Genomic DNA, 16,504 nt, shown 5'->3' with positions numbered 1-16,504 from the left:
GGAGAGGACCTCAGATGTGGGCAACCCCCCCCCCCCCCTCCAGGGGACCGAAAGCAATGGATGTCGAGCGGGTCCAACATGATACTGTGAAAGTTCAATCCATAGTGGCTCCAACACAACCGCCAGAGTTCAGTTCAAAGCGGATACAAGACAGCAGCGAGAGTACAATCCACAGGAAACCATCCCAAGCGGAGGCGGATCAGCAGCGTAGAGATGGCCCCAACCGATACACAGGCGAGCGGTCCATCCTGGGTCTCGACTTTGGACAGCCAGTACTACATCCATGGTCATCGGACCGGAACCCCTCCACAAGGGAGGGGGGGACCTAGGAGAAAAAAGAAAAGAAGCGGCAGATCAACTGGTCTAAAAAGGTCTATTTAAAGGCTAGGAGTATACAGATGAGTTTTAAGGTGAGACTTAAATGCTTCTACTGAGGTGGCATCTCGAACTGTTACCGGGAGGGCATTCCAGAGTACTGGAACCCGAACGGAAAACGCTCTATAGCCCGCAGACTTTTTTTGGACTTTAGAAATCACTAATAAGCCGGAGTCTTTTGAACGCAGATTTCTTGCCGGGACATATGGTACAATACAATCGGCAAGATAGGATGGAGCTAGACCGTGCAGTATTTTATACGTAAGTAGTAAAACTTTAAAGTCACATCTTAAGTGCACAGGGAGCCAGTGCAGGTGAGCCAGTACAGGCATAGTGTAGCGGTAAAGTCCTATACCATTACTGCTACTGGTTGCCGAATATAAATGAAGCTAGTTCAGACGTGTACAGCCGGCTAATAATTGATGTCCAAAATTATGTCCATGTTTAACAAAAATATTTAATATCATAAAGTCACATTTATATAACACACTTTGTACAAAAACGGAAAATACACGGGAGCAAACAAATACTAGCCTGGCACAGTCAAAAACTGTTGCGCCTCTACTCAGCAACAACTGAGCAAGATCCTGACTCCTGCCTAAATAGCCAGGGACTTGGCCTAGGAGCCCACCCCTTTAGTGACATCATCAATTTGACAGACAGAAAGTGTATTTGGCTCTAACACACCAGCCCCTAATTGCTACTGGCGTGATGAACAGACTAATTTAATTTGAAATAAATAAAACAAAAATAGAGCCATAATACTAAGACAAACATTCTTAGGGTTTCATGTTCCCTTTTTGCAATAATGGAGTTATTTTACTCCGTACCTTCACATAGAAGGCATATCTTTGTAATGGGTCTTTCGATGATGCTCGTTTTGGTTTGTAGACGAACTGAGCGTACAAGGCCTTTCCTATCCGGAAAGGTTTCCAGTATTCTTCCCAGGATCCAACTTCCTCTTGGTGCTGAAGCATTCACTACTGCAAGAATATCTTCTGGTGTGAAACATCTTTTTTCATTTGTCCACTTTTGTCGCTCTTGTAGCAACGGTAAATATTCGTGAATCCACCTTTTCCAAAAAAGGTCAGCGATGTATTGACTCTGCCTCCATCTTCTTTTTGCATATAGATCAATCTTTGTAAACAGACCTGGTGGAAGAACTGGTTTTCCTTCCATAAGGAGTAAGTGATTTGGCGTCAGAGCCTCTAAGTCATTTGGATCATCAGATGGTCTTGTGATGGGGCGATCATTTAGCATAGCTTCAACTTCGCACAACACAGTTTGAAAGCCTTCCTCGTCCAGTGTTTGTTGGCGAAGCACGGCACTTAAGATCTTTCTGATCATTCTGATGATGCGCTCCCATATGCCACCATGATGAGAAGCAGCCGGTGGATTGAAACTCCACTTGATTCCCTTTTGTGCTAGAGATATTTCAATAAGGGCTGGATCAAAGGAAGCCAAGGCCTCTCTTAGTTCCCTTTCTGTTCCCACAAAGTTGGTACTGTTGTCGGATCTCAGGTGGGAAACTTGTCCTCTTCTACAGATGAATCTTCTTATAGCGTGAATGCATGAGCTTGTATCGAGGGAGTAAGCCACTTCCAGATGAACGGCTCTACTTGCCATGCAAGTGAATATTACTCCATAACGTTTTACGATGCTGCGCCCTCTTTTTACGTTGATGGGACCAAAATAGTCCACGCCCACATTTGTGAATGGGGGGAGATCTGGAGTGACTCTCTCTGTGGGCAGGTACGCCATTTTTTGTTCACCAATCTTTCCTCTGCAGAATCTGCACTTTGTGGTGACTTTCCTCACCGCAGAATTGCCATTTGTGATCCAAAACCTTTTCCTTACAGTTGAAAGTAGATGATTCCTTCCTCCATGACCAAGTAGTTGATGAAAATGTCGGAGAATAAGGCTGGAGATGTGTTGGTCTTTAGATAAGATGAGGGGATGCCTTACATCTTCGGGCATAGCTGCTTTGTTCAATCGACCCCCAACTCTTAGAAGACCTCCATCTAGAATTGGATTTAGCTTATAGATGCAGCTGTTCTTTTGTACTGGTTTCCCAAAGGTTAACGAAGTGATTTCGCTGTGGAATCTTTCTTGCTGACAAAAGGAAATTATTGATATCTCTGCTTCTGAGAGATCATCAAGGGACAACTTCTGGCTTTCCAGTGAAGCTTTCACAGCCTGCATTTCCTTATGCACATCCAATACTCGTGATCCATTACCAACAGTACATGTAGACTGTAGCTGTCTTCTTTTCCTACTCATGTGTAGCAAGACCTTTTTTAGCTTAAGGATCCAGGCAACTGCAACCTTAAATCTTTGCCAGTCAGAGAAATAGGTTATTAGATGATGAGTAGCGTTCCCATTGTTAACAACAGTTGCATTCACTATGAGATTGCGTTTAACTTCTGGGTCCTCAGCAGAGACATTGATGTCCATGGGCCCTTCTGGCCAGCTTTCCTTATGCTCTCATAGAAACACTGGGCTTCCAATCCACCTCTGTTTACCCAGATTTTCTGCTTTCAATCCTCTTGAAGCATCGTCGGCAGGGTTTTTTGTTGTGGGAATGTATCGCCACTGTGACACCTCTGTGTGGTCCCTTATTGTTGTCACCCTGTTTGCAACAAATGTCTTGAACCTCTTATCTTTGTTTTTTATATACTTTAGAACTGATGTGCTATCTGTCCAAAATACAGAATTTTCCAGGGGAAGCTGCAGCTCTGCCTGGAGCATTTTGTCCACTCTTAACAGCGACGACGGCCGCTGTGAGTTCCAGGCGAGGTAGGGTGACAGGCTTCAGCGGAGCCACTTGGGCCTTTCCAAACAAAAAAGCAACATGAAGTACTTTCTGTGTGTTTTCCATTTTGAGGTATGTGACAGTACCATCAGCATCATCACTAGCATCTGAGAATTGATGCAATTGGGACATTGCAATACCTCCGAAGTCCTTGGGCTGGATACAACGACGGATCTTGAAATCTGCCACTTTCTCAAGGTCTGCTAGCCATTTGTTCCATTTGTGCTGGAAGGCTTGAGGTATCGGGTCATCCCAATCACACTTCTGTCTGCATAACTCCTGCAACAACAGCTTAGCAGGGAGTATGAGTAGTGCTAGGAATCCTAATGGATCATAGACAGAACTGATTATGGACAGCATGCCGCGTTTTGTGCAGGGCTTCTTCTTGACCCTTAACTTGAAGGTAAAGGTATCTGTCTCAAACCACTGAAGACCTAAAGCTCTCTCCATTGGTAACATGTCTCTGTCCAGGTCTAGTCCATGCAAGGTTTTTGATTTGTGTTCTTCTGGGATGCCTTGAAGCACCTTCCGGCTATTGCTAATCCATTTTGTGAGATTGAAAGCTCCCTTTTGGCAGACAGACCTGAGCTCAGATATCAAGCAGACAGCAACCTCATCAGAGGGAAGGCTTTTCAGCAGGTCATCCCTGTAGAAGTTCCTGTTAATGGTGTTGATAACCTCTGCTGGAAAGCTGTGCTTGTCGTTAGCGGTCTTTCTAAGAGCAAAGCATGAGCAGCTGGGTGACGAGACTGCTCCGAACAAATGAACAGTCATGCGATGTTCCACAAGATCTTGCTTCAAGTCCCCTTCAGGCCACCACAGGAATCTCAAAAAATCCCTGTGCTCTTCTGCCACCTTGACTTGGTGGAACATGGCCTCTATGTCTGCCATTACTGCCACAAAATCTTGTCTGAACCGTAAAAGGACTCCTACTAAGGAGTTGGTTAGGTTCGGGCCTTGTAGGAGTTGACTGTTGAGTGAGACCCCTTTAAACTCTGCTCCACAGTCAAACACCACCCGCAGCTTGCCCTTCCTAGGGTGGTATACACCATGGTGCGGTATAAACCACACACCTCCTTCACGTGGTTCTAGCTGGTGTTGTGGCACTTGTTCCGCATAGCCTTTGTTAATGACATCAGTGAGGAAGCTTGTGTACTCACTGTGGAAATCCGCATTACTCTGCAGTCTCCTTTCCAGGCCATGGATACGTTGCTTAGCAACACAGATGTTATTCGGCAAGGAAATATTTTCTGATTTGAAGGGCAAGTTCATTTGGTAATGTCCATTTTGGAGCTGAACAGAGCTCTCCACAAGTGCCATGTACTTCCTTTCCTCTCTTGACATCTCTTCTTGATCTTTGGGACCCTGCTCATTGAAATCATGCATGTGCTGGTTCATAAGCAGTTCCTTCAAACTGTTGACAATTGTGCGGTTAACAGTGACTGTGGGGCTCCCATTATGCTTGTCACTGCCTTATAAAGGCCCATTAATCACCCACCCCAATAGGGTTCTGACAGCATAAGGTCCATCTCCGTGGCTGTTAATCACCTCCCGTGGTTCCATTAACAGGTCCACGTTGGCAGTTATCCGAGGAATTTTAATGCCTTGGAGGTAAGGCCACTCTTCAAGTTCTGCCTCACTAATCAAATTGTTAGTGTACACTGGCATCTGCCTTTGGGTGAAGACATCAGGAAGCTCAAAAAACTCACTACCAGTAAGCTCAGAGATTTCCAGACCTTTTACAATGCTGCTCGGGACCGCCTTACTGTGCCCCATGGTGCGCAAGTGGATTTTTATTTTTCGGCCTTCTGTGTTCAGCCTGTTCACCAACTGTTCAGAACAGAAGGTCCCTGTGCTTCCTGGATCCAGGAAAGCATATGTCTGGATTATCTTGCTGCCCTTTGAGCACTTCACTTGAATGGGCCGTATAGGTAAAATTCCATAGTTTCCAGCCCCTGTATGGCCACAAGTTGATGATGTAGTGTAAACATCTGCGTTTACCTTTGGAAGTTGGCTATTTTCTCCACTGTCCAGATGCCTCCTGTCAATATGTAGCACTTTGGGATGTGTCTTGTTGCAGTAAGAGCAAGTGATGCGCCTGTCGCAACTCTTGCTCAGGTGCCCTGTGCACAGGCAACCAAAACACAGGCCTTTTTCCTTTAAAAAGTCAAGCTTTTCCCTGTGTGCCTTATTTTCCAGTATCAGACAGTCCTACAATGTATGTTCACTTTTACAGTAAAGACAGGAAATAGAGTTTGTCTTGGAGGTATTCACAAACTTATTCAGGTGTGGATCCGGTGTAGGTTTAGTGGCAACTGCCACATGAGTTGCGAAACTGTTCCTTCTGAACTGTGATTTGCTTTGATGTATAGGCTTGGGTTTGGTTACTGTTTTATTTCGAGGGATGTCCTGAATGTCGCCAAAGACAGGATCTGAAGCAATTCTGACCTGCTGTTCAATGAATTTCACAATGTCTGTGAAACAAGCACGTCGCTTTTGTTGGTCAACAATGTCGGCTGCTTTTCCTCTCCACTGGTCCCTTAATTTGTATGGAAGCTTTTGTATGAGCATCTTCATGCTAGCTGGCATGTTGAGCTCGTCCAAATACTGCAGCTCATCCATGGCATTGGAGCATTTTCGCAAGTACAGTGCAAAAGCTTGGAGATTTTTTACATCCTCAGACTTGATGTTTGGCCATACCATAATTTTGTCCATGTAAGCTGATGTTATTTTGGAAGGATTTCCAAAGTGTTCCCTTAGTAGGCGTTTTGCTGTAGCATAGCCTCTCTCTGTAGGCATATAGAGGCAACTGGGCACCAACTCTCTGGGCTGTCCTTTGGTAAACTGCTCCAGATAGTATAAGCAGTCACCACGATAATTGGTTTTTGCCTCTATACAATATTCAAAAGCTTTTATGAAAGCCTGAAACTGCAATGGGTCACCTTCAAAAAACGGAATTTGTCTGTGTGGAAGTAACTGGGAGGTTTGTGCTTGAACCAGGAGTGCCATCATTTCATTTTGCCTCTGTAATACAGTGTGGAATTCACCTGGTATTGTGTTGCCTTGAAATGATTGAAATGCTTGAGGTAAATTTTGCCTTGATTGGTTTTCCACAGGTTCCAAAGTTGATGAGCGAAGTGGTTGGTTGCTTGGTTGAGGGTGTGAATGGACTTTGTTTGGGGCATTCTTGGCTGTGTGAAGCTCTGAAGGAGCAGCTTTAAGAGATGGCTGACGTTGTTGTACAGGCGGGGTAGGCCCTTTTTTCGGTTTTGTCCTTTGCCTATAATAGGACTCCATTCTATCAGAGTTTTGGCTTCTGCCAGAAACACTGGCTTCATGGAGGACAGACAATTTAGCATTGTGGGCTGCTATTTGAGCATCCAACTCCATTTGCTCCCTTTTCCTCCTTATGGCCTCTGCTTGTTCCTCCTGTTCCCTCTTTAGAGCTGCTGCCTGCTCATCTTGTTTCCTCTTTAGAGCTGCTGCCGGCTCATCTTGTTTCCTCTTTAGAGCTGCTGCCGGCTCATCTTGTTCCCTCTTTAGAGTTGCTGCTTGCGCCTTCAATGCATGGATCTCTTTTAAAGCAATAGCACGGGCGACAAGTGCTGCCTTATCTGCCTCTGCTATTATGCCAGCAGAAGAAGTGGAAGACATTTTGCTTTTGTTTGAGACTGTGGATTCAATGGGTTTGATAAAACAATAGATGGAACATTTGAAATGCTGTCATGGGGTTGTACACTTTCATTTTCAAAACCATCAACAGCGGAACCATCATTTCCAACATCATCATCATCATCATCATCATTATCATCATTTTTAAAACACATCAACCTGTCAACCTTTTCAATAAAACCATCAAAATTCAACATTTTTGCTTTGTACCAAGTCTCGTGTTTAGTACTCTCATATTCTGGCAACAGAGACAACAAACTTATGTGCACTTTTCTAATTTCATGATATAAATCCATAAACCTGCTAAATTCCTCCTTTAGCTCATGTGAACGTGTTTCGTCATTTATCACAGTAACGACCCCCTCTTTTAATATTGAGAGTCTTTGCAACTTTGATTTTCTTTCCCCCTGCAAACTTTTAATTTTGTGACTTAGACCTTTGGGTGTCATTTTTACCACATGTTTTTTCCCTTCAACCCATGGCCGGCTCTACGCAGGGGCAAGAGGGGGCAGAGCCCCCTTAAATAAATGTCTTGCCCCCTCAAATCAAAATTTGAGAAAGCAAATTTTAATAAACTCACAGAATTACTACATTATAAGTTGACAAAATTATCTGCACTAGCAGAAAAATCCGCCGAAAAAGGGACACACACGATATAGTAGTGTCGGCTTCCCTCTCATCCCTCCCTCCGCTGTGCGTGTATTCACCATTCCACATTCCACAGGCTGCGCAGCAGACACACACCTGCACACACCCCTGAGCCCTCAGTAAACATCCAATCACTGTTACAGTATGAAAGTAAAAGAAAAGGAAAAGTTGTCTACATTTATCATATACTTGTTAGGATGGGTGTATTTGTGTAGTCTTATCAGTCATAAACACGTTTATCGTCGCGGACTTTCGGTGCTACGGAGTTCCTTTTTTTTTTTTTTTTTTTTTTTTTTTACAACTTGAGAGCAGTGACAGCGGAGGCTCTGAGCAGCAGTGGTTTGGAAGGCAGAGAGCCTCCACTGTCCCTGTAACAAGCTACAAGTCATTTATGATGCTGTCAATGACGGTAAAAATGAAACATAAGGTATATATCCTGCTTAACAGTCCTCCTCTGCTGTCCTCTGTTCAGAGCGGAGTCCCTAGCAACGGCCCGTTTTACTTAGCAACGGTATGGCAATCGACTGCTGGAATTCTTTTTCTGTTGTTTTTCTTGTAATTCTACATAGTCAACCTTTAATGTTTTAATCTACATTTTGTAATAAACAAATTATAAGTTTCATTTGATATGACCAAGACACCTAAAAACAAAAACACAGCCGTTTTCATCAATTTACAAGCAAGTGGGCAACACACATCAATCAATCAATGTTTACTTATATAGCCCTAAATCACTAGTGTCTCAAAGGGCTGCACAAACCACTACGACATCCTCGGTAGGCCCACATAAGGGCAAGGAAAACTCACACCCAGTGGGACGTCGGTGACAATGATGACTATGAAAACCTTGGAGAGGAGGAAAGCAATGGATGTCGAGCGGGTCTAACATGTTACTGTGAAAGTTCAATCCATAATGGATCCAACACAGTCGCAAGAGTCCAGTCCAAAGCGGATCCAACACAGCAGCGGGAGTCCCGTTCACAGCGGAGCCAGCAGGAAGACATCCCAAGCGGAGGCGGATCAGCAGCGCAGAGATGTCCCCAGCCGATACACAGGCGAGCAGTACATGGCCACCGGATCGGACCGGACCCCCTCCACAAGGGAGAGTGGGACATAGGAGAAAAAGAAAAGAAACGGCAGATCAACTGGTCTAAAAAGGGAGTCTATTTAAAGGCTAGAGTATACAAATGAGTTTTAAGGTGAGACTTAAATGCTTCTACTGAGGTGGCATCTCGAACTTTTACCGGGAGGGCATTCCAGAGTACTGGAGCCCGAAATGAAAACGCTTTATAGCCCACAGACTTTTTTTGGGCTTTGGGAATCACTAATAAGTGAGTCCTTTGAACACAGATTTCTTGCCGGGACATATGGTACAATAGAATCGGCAAGATAGGATGGAGCTAGACCGTGTAGTATTTTATACGTAAGTAGTAAAACCTTAAAGTCACATCTTAAGTGCACAGGAAGCCAGTGCAGGTGAGCCAGTACAGGCGTAATGTGATCAAACTTTCTTGTTCTTGTCAAAAGTCTAGCAGCCGCATTTTGTACCAACTGTAATCTTTTAATGCTAGACATGGGGAGACCCGAAAATAATACGTTACAGTAATCGAGACGAGACGTAACAAACGCATGGATAACGATCTCAGCGTCTTTAGTGGACAGAATGGAGCGAATTTTAGCGATATTACGGAGATGAAAGAAGGCCGTTTTAGTATCGCTTTTAATGTGTGACTCAAAGGAGAGAGTTGGGTCAAAGATAACACCCAGATTCTTTACCGTGTCGCCTTGTTTAATTGTTTGGTTGTCAAATGTTAGAGTTGTATCATTAAATAGAGGTCGGTGTCTAGCAGGACCGATAATCAGCATTTCCGTTTTTTTGGCGTTGAGTTGCAAAAAGTTAGCGGACATCCATTGTTTAATTTCATTAAGACACGCCTCCAGCTGACTACAATCCGGCGTGTTGGTCAGCTTTAGGGGCATGTAGAGTTGGGTGTCATCAGCATAACAGTGAAAGCTAATACCGTATTTGTGTATGATGTCACCTAGCGGCAGCATGTAGATGCTGAAGAGTGCAGGGCCAAGGACCGAACCCTGGGGAACCCCACACGTTACCTTAACGTAGTCCGAGGTCACATTGTTATGGGAGACGCACTGCATCCTATCAGTAAGATAAGAGTCAAACCAAGACAGGGCTAAGTCTGACATACCAATTCGTGTTTTGATACGTTCTAATAAAATATTATGATCGACGGTATCGAAAGCAGCGCTAAGATCGAGGAGCAGCAACATGGATGACGCATCAGAATCCATCGTTAGCAATAGATCATTAGTCATTTTTGCGAGGGCTGTCTCCGTGGAGTGATTTGCCCTGAAACCGGATTGAAAGGTTTCACATAGATTGTTAGACGCTAAGTGTTCATTTAACTGCTCCGCAACAATTTTTTCGAGGATTTTTGAAATAAAGGGAAGGTGAGACACCGGTCGGTAGTTTACCATGAGGTCAGGATCGAGGTTAGGTCTTTTAAGAAGAGGATGAATAACCACTTTTTTGAATGCTAGGGGAACAGTGCCCGAGGAAAGTGATAAGTTTATAATATTTAGCACTGATGGACCTAATAATACAAAGAGCTCCTTGATCAGTTTCCCAGGAAGTGGGTCAAGTAAACATATTGTTTTATTCCATTTACACGTTGTAACAATTCCTCTAATGTTATTTCCTCAAAACAAGAGAAACTATTTTGGAGGGCAGTATCCGCCGTATATACAATCGTGTCAGTGTTAATAGAACCCAGTTGTAGCTGGGACGCATTGTCTTTAATCTCCTTTCTAATGATTTCAATTTTCTTACTAAAGAATTGCATAAAGTCATCAGCTGAGTGGGTGGAGCTACTGGAAGGAGTCCCTTGTTGGGTTAGCGATGCTACCGTACTAAACAAAAATTTAGGATTGTTTTTATTACGGTGGATGAGATTTGAGTAATATTTAGCTTTAGCTAAGGTAAGCATGCGTTTATAAGTTATTAAACCATCACTCCATGCTTGATGGTGCACCTCAAGTTTAGTCGTGCGCCATTTGCGTTCCAGCTTTCTACATAATAATTTCTGAACTCTAGTTTCTTCTGTAAACCACGGGGTACGCTTTTTTGGAGCCTTTTTTAACTCTAGCGGTGCTATGTTATCAATGGTTTCGCGCAGGGCGTCGTTAAAGTTGTTAGTGAGGTTATCAATAGAGCCCACATACTTTGGGAATGGTGCCATTACCGAGGGCAGTAGATCAGCAAGAGTTGTCGTTGTGGCCGTATTAATGTTGCGTCTGCTATAGCAGTTATTATTATTATTAGTGTGCCGAACATGCATCTGAACCTCGAATTTTATAAGGTAATGATCGGACAATACTTTAGTATACGGGACTATCGTAACTTTGGAAACGGTGATACCCCTGACAAGCACTAGGTCTATCGTATTACCGTTGCGATGCGTGGGTTCATTTATTATTTGTGTGAGACCACAGCTATCAATTATAGTCTGGATCGCTACGCACGGTGGGTCCGATGGGTTATTCATATGGATATTAAAGTCCCCCATTATGATTATATTATCGGCGTGTGTCACTAGATCAGCAACGAATTCTGAGAATTCATTGATAAAGTCCGAATAGGGCCCTGGGGGGCGGTAGATAACAGCCAGGTGTAGAGGCAGCGGTGTGACAGACCTCATAGTAAATAAATGGGTTGTACTTGTATAGCGCTTTTCTACCTTCAAGGTACTCAAAGCGCTTTGACACTACTTCCACATTTACCCATTCACACACACATTCACACACTGATGGAGGGAGCTGCCATGCAAGGCGCCAACCAGCACCCATCAGGAGCAAGGGTGAAGTGTCTTGCTCAGGACACAACGGACGTGACGAGGTTGGTTCCAGGTGGGATTTGAACCAGTGACCCCCGGGTTGCGCACGGCCACTCTCCCACAAGCACCTCAAACGATTTATATTTATTATTTATGTTAGGACTAAGGTTAAAGTTTTCGTTGTGTATTAGTGCGACCCCCCACCCCTTTTAAGAGGACCGGCAATATGCGCATGTGTAAAGTTAGGAGGACATGCCTCGTTTAGCGCAAAAAAGTCGTTTGGTTTAAGCCAGGTTTCGCTGAGACCGATGACATTAAGATTGTTGTCTCTGTTGATATCATTAACTAACAACGTTTTGGGAGACAATGATCTTATGTTTAAAAAACCTATATTATAGGTAGTGGGCTGTTTTAGGGAATTTTTGATCAAATTATCCATAGTAACAATATTAATAATGCGTTTATTATGCCCAGTGCATTTAGTATAATTACGACCATATCTAGGAATTGATACGACGGGAATTTTCCGATTGTTTGTTTGTTGCTTTGATAAACTGCACGCATCATAGTTAGCCACCTCAGTAAAACACATGTCCAACTCTGAAACACTCAAAGCAGAAAAAACTTGTTCTAATTTAACTGACTCCTTACCCAGACCAGTAGTCTCGCATCTTCCATTTAAATCCGGCTTCAGGATGGAGGGAAGTGGTGTTCTGTGGGGATTAGCCTTCTGCTTTGTTTTTAGCCCCGCTCGGCATCCGCGTTTCCGATCACACCGCTGGCGTCTGCTCCGTAGACGGCCCCCGCTGCTACTATACTTCCCTGCTTCACAGGCCGCTGGATGTAGCCGTCGAAGTATTCCCGTGCTAGTTAGACGCGTGCTTGCTAGACCTGCTATCAGTCCAAAACGGCCCGATATGTCCACATTGGAGTGAATTAATTTTGTGCCCAGATGAGTGCCCACGTCCACTGCATGTGACAAACTGAAGACAAGTGACCTGTGTCTGACAGACCCCTACGTAAAGCCCCGCCCCAGGCTGTAGTCCTGTACTGTTGTTGTTTTTCTTCATGTAATCACAGCAGGTTTTTTCTGTTGTTGTTCAAGCTTACTTATTTTCTGCTCCAGCTTCCAGCAGCTCACAAAGAGAAAGTTAATGCTCTGTATTGCATCCATTTTTCAGAGCATTTAAAAAGTCTAGTCCTGCTCCTGCATGACGTAGTAGCAATGATGCTACTGCTAGTACATCAGGGACAGCAGCTAGCAATACTGCACCTTTAGCACCAGCAAGCACTGTTTCTCCTGCACCAGCTCCCCCCGTTCCCCAAACAAGCGCTCCCCCAAAGCAGCCTGCTCAGCTACCCAGTGACTTAAATGGCAACGCATCATCTCAGCCAATACTGGGTGGCTACCCAAAGCGTGCATTTGGTACAACATTAAGATCATTCAATCCTGCCTGGTACCGCACACGACCATGGCTAGAGTATTCTGTGGTGCGAGACGCCTGCTTCTGTTTCCCCTGTCGGAAATATGGCAGCGCTGTTAATGTTCCCCCCCTGAGGGATTGCCACCTTATTGTGGTCAGGGGGTTTGCGTGCCTCAGTGACCGTAAGAGGTATACCAGCAGGAGCTTAATCTTCAGGTGGGACACCCAAGTTGGACAGGTCTGAAGGTAGAGGCCTGACAAAGTGCAATCCACTACTTCAGGTTGGGGTTGGACACATAGCTAAAGACCCATTTCAATGAAGAAAGCATCGTTACTATAAGCACAAAAAAAAAGTGCTGGAGCATGATGTGTACACATAATGCCCCCTTCACATTTCTGACTGCCCCCTCATATAAGCATGCCTAGAACCGCCCCTGCTTCAACCCCTTGTCCAACATTGTCACGTTCAGCCACAGTGTCCCCTTGTGGCTGTTTATGTTCATCAGTGCATGCGTGTGCTCCCTCCTCCATTTGGAAAAGTCAGTTTGTCAACCCGCGCGCAAGTCAAGTCAAATAGTCACTAATAAATTGGATTTTTTAAATATTTGTGTGCACACGATTTAACAATGGCCAATTTTTTTTTTTAATGTGGGCGCGCCGCTAAAACATACCACACTCAATGCTGCTCCGCGTCCTCCTCCACGCACGGCAAGCACGCGCACGGCTTGGTCGGATGGGATGATCTGCAGGTATTGCTGCTGCTGCTGCTGCTTTCTCCGATTAGCGACCCTGTTGCTCTCCAGTGGGACTCGGAGCTGTCGACGCAGACCTTGATTGCAGGAATGTGTCCGGCGCTTCGCCGATCCGTTTCCTCCGCCGCCAGCTGCCAATCATACACTGACAGCGGCAGGTGCGATCCTCTTCCAAAACAAGCCTCGCAGCTTGTTGCTTCCCAATAAACAACTCGCCTTTAGGTGAGGCAGTTTTTGACTTAAATGTAGCGGTAAAGTCCTATACTATTACTGCTACTGGTTGCCGAATATAAATGAAGCTAGTTCAGACGTGTGCAGCCGGCTAATAATTGATGTCCAAAATTGTGTCCATGTTTAACAAAAATATTTAACATCATAAAGTCACATTTATATAACACACTTTGTACAAAAACGGAAAATACACGGGAGCAAACAAATACTAGCCTGGCACAGTCAAAAACTGTTGCGCCTCTACTCAGCAACACCTGAGCAAGATCCTGACTCCTGCCTAAATAGCCAGGCACTTGGCCCAGGAGCCAACCCCTTTAGTGACGTCATCAATTTGACAGACAGAAAGTGTATTTGGCTCTAACAGTAGTATGATCAAACTTTCGTGTTCTTGTCAAAAGTCTAGCAGCCGCATTTTGTACCAATTGTAATCTTTTAATGCTAGACATGGGGAGACCCGAAAATAATACGTTACAGTAATCGAGACGAGACGTAACAAACGCATGGATAATGATCTCTGCGTCTTTAATGGACAAAATGGAGCGAATTTTAGCGATATTACGGAGATGAAAGAAGGCCGTTTTAGTAACGCTTTTAAAGTGTGACTCAAAGGAGAGAGTTGGGTCGAAGATAATACCCAGATTTTTTTACAGAGTCACCTTGTTTTATTATTTGGTTGTCAAATGTTAAAGTTGTATTATTAAATAAAGGTCGGTGTCTAGCAGGATCGATAATCAGCATTTCCGTTTTTTGGGCGTTAAGTTGCAAAAAATTAGCGGACATCCATTGTTTGATTTCATTAAGACACGCTTCCAACTGACTACAGTGTTGGTCAGCTTTAGGGGCATGTAGAGTTGGGTGTCATCAGCATGACAGTGAAAGCTAATACCGTATTTGTATATGACGTCACCCAGCGGCAGCATGTAGATGCTGAAGAGTGCAATTGAATCACTTGATTATTTTTCAACAAGTTTTGAGTTATTTTTACATATTTTTGTCCAAATAGTTCAAGAAAGACTACAAATGAGCAATATTTTGCACTGTCATACAATTTAATAAATCAGAAACTGATGACATAGTGCTGTATTTTACTTTTTGATCTCTTTTTTTCAACCAAAAATGCTTTGCTCTGATTAGGGGGTACTTTAATTAAAAAAAATGTTCACAGGGGGTACATCCCTGAAAAAAAGTTGAGAACCACTGTATTATAGGATTTAAGGGATACTGGGGCTTAGGACGAGGTGGGTTAACATATAGAGCAGGCGAGTGTGGGTAAAGGACTAGATAGGTATTTGAGTCGCCTACTGCAATGCACTTTATGCTGGCAATCCGGAGGTGCATAATGCATTCTTGCCAACCCTCCCGGATTTTCCGGGATTCTCCCGAAATTCAGTGCCTTTCCCAAAAACCTCCCGGGACAAATTTTCTCCCGAAAATCTCCCGAAATTCAGGCGGAGCTGGAGGCCACGCCCCCTCCAGCTCCATGCGGACCTGTGTGACGTGTCGACAGCCTGTTTTCACGTCCGCTTTCCCACAATATAAACAGCATGCCTGCCCAATGACGTTATAACTGTAGAATGATCGAGGGCGAGTTCTTGGTTTCTTATGTTGGTTTATTGTTAGGCCGTTTCATTAACGTCCTCCCAGCGCGGTAACAATACACAACAACAGCAGTCACGTTTTCATCTACCGTAAAGCAGTTCGTCTGCCGTAAACAGCAATTTTGTGACACTCTTACACAGGACAATACTGCTTTCTACTGTATATACATATGTGACGATAACATCTACGGCTTTTAGATGGTGCAGAATAACGAGGAAAATACAGCCATGGCGACGCCGACGACGAGTAAGATGAAGAAATATGCTTGTAAGTTCCAAGCCGCAGCTGCGATTGGACCTGGATAGCCTCCAGGAAGAAGTAATGGACTACCAAGTGCTTTGCAGAGAAGATCTTCCTCAGGAAGCAAAGATTGACCGGTTTTGGGCCATGCTAGGCAGAGATGGAAGATTCCAGACTCTAGTGCATTTGATGAAAGCACTTTTGTGCATGCCAAACAGTCATGCATCATCAGAGAGGGTGTTCATTATGGTTAGAAAAATAGTGACAGAGAATAGAACAACAATGGACAATTCAACACCTAACTCAACAATGAGTAGATGAGTGTTATGTGTGTGTATATGGGTAAATAAATGAACACTGAAATTCAAGTATTTCTCTTATTATTATATATATATATATATATATATATATATATATATATATATATAAATAAGAGAAAAACTTGAATTTCAGCCGTTCTGCCAATGCCAGCCATACTTGCCTTTGATTGATTGATTGAAACTTGTATTAGTAGATTGCACAGTTGAGTACATATTCCGTACAATTGACCACTAAATAATAACACCCAAATAAGTTTTTCAACTTGTTTAAGTCGGGGTCCACGTTAGTCAATTCATGAGACCTCTGATTTCGGGAGGTGGGGAGTGAGGTGGGGTGGTTTCTGGTCGGGGTCGGGCGGGGGCGTGTTTAAGAGGGGAGGGGTATATAGCTCAAATTCACCAAGTCAAGTATTTCATATATATATATATATATATATATATATATATATATATATATATATATATATATGAAATACTTGACTTTCAGTTAATCCTAGCTATATATATATATATATATATATATATATATATATATATACACTGAAATTCAAGTATTTATCTTATTTCTATATATATATAT

At 43.7% G+C, this 16,504-nt stretch overlaps 1 pseudogene; it reads right to left on the bottom strand.

Annotated features, from left to right (window-relative positions):
• Positions 1–2,859: 2,859 nt before the first annotated feature.
• Positions 2,860–4,585, bottom strand: LOC133553359 (uncharacterized; annotated as a pseudogene).
• Positions 4,586–16,504: the final 11,919 nt, after the last annotated feature.

The sequence above is a fragment of the Nerophis ophidion genome, linkage group LG05, assembly GCF_033978795.1.
Source record: "Nerophis ophidion isolate RoL-2023_Sa linkage group LG05, RoL_Noph_v1.0, whole genome shotgun sequence".
Taxonomy (NCBI): domain Eukaryota; kingdom Metazoa; phylum Chordata; class Actinopteri; order Syngnathiformes; family Syngnathidae; genus Nerophis; species Nerophis ophidion.
Note: the sequence above shows the minus strand (reverse complement) of the source record. Positions and strands in the feature narration are given on the sequence as shown.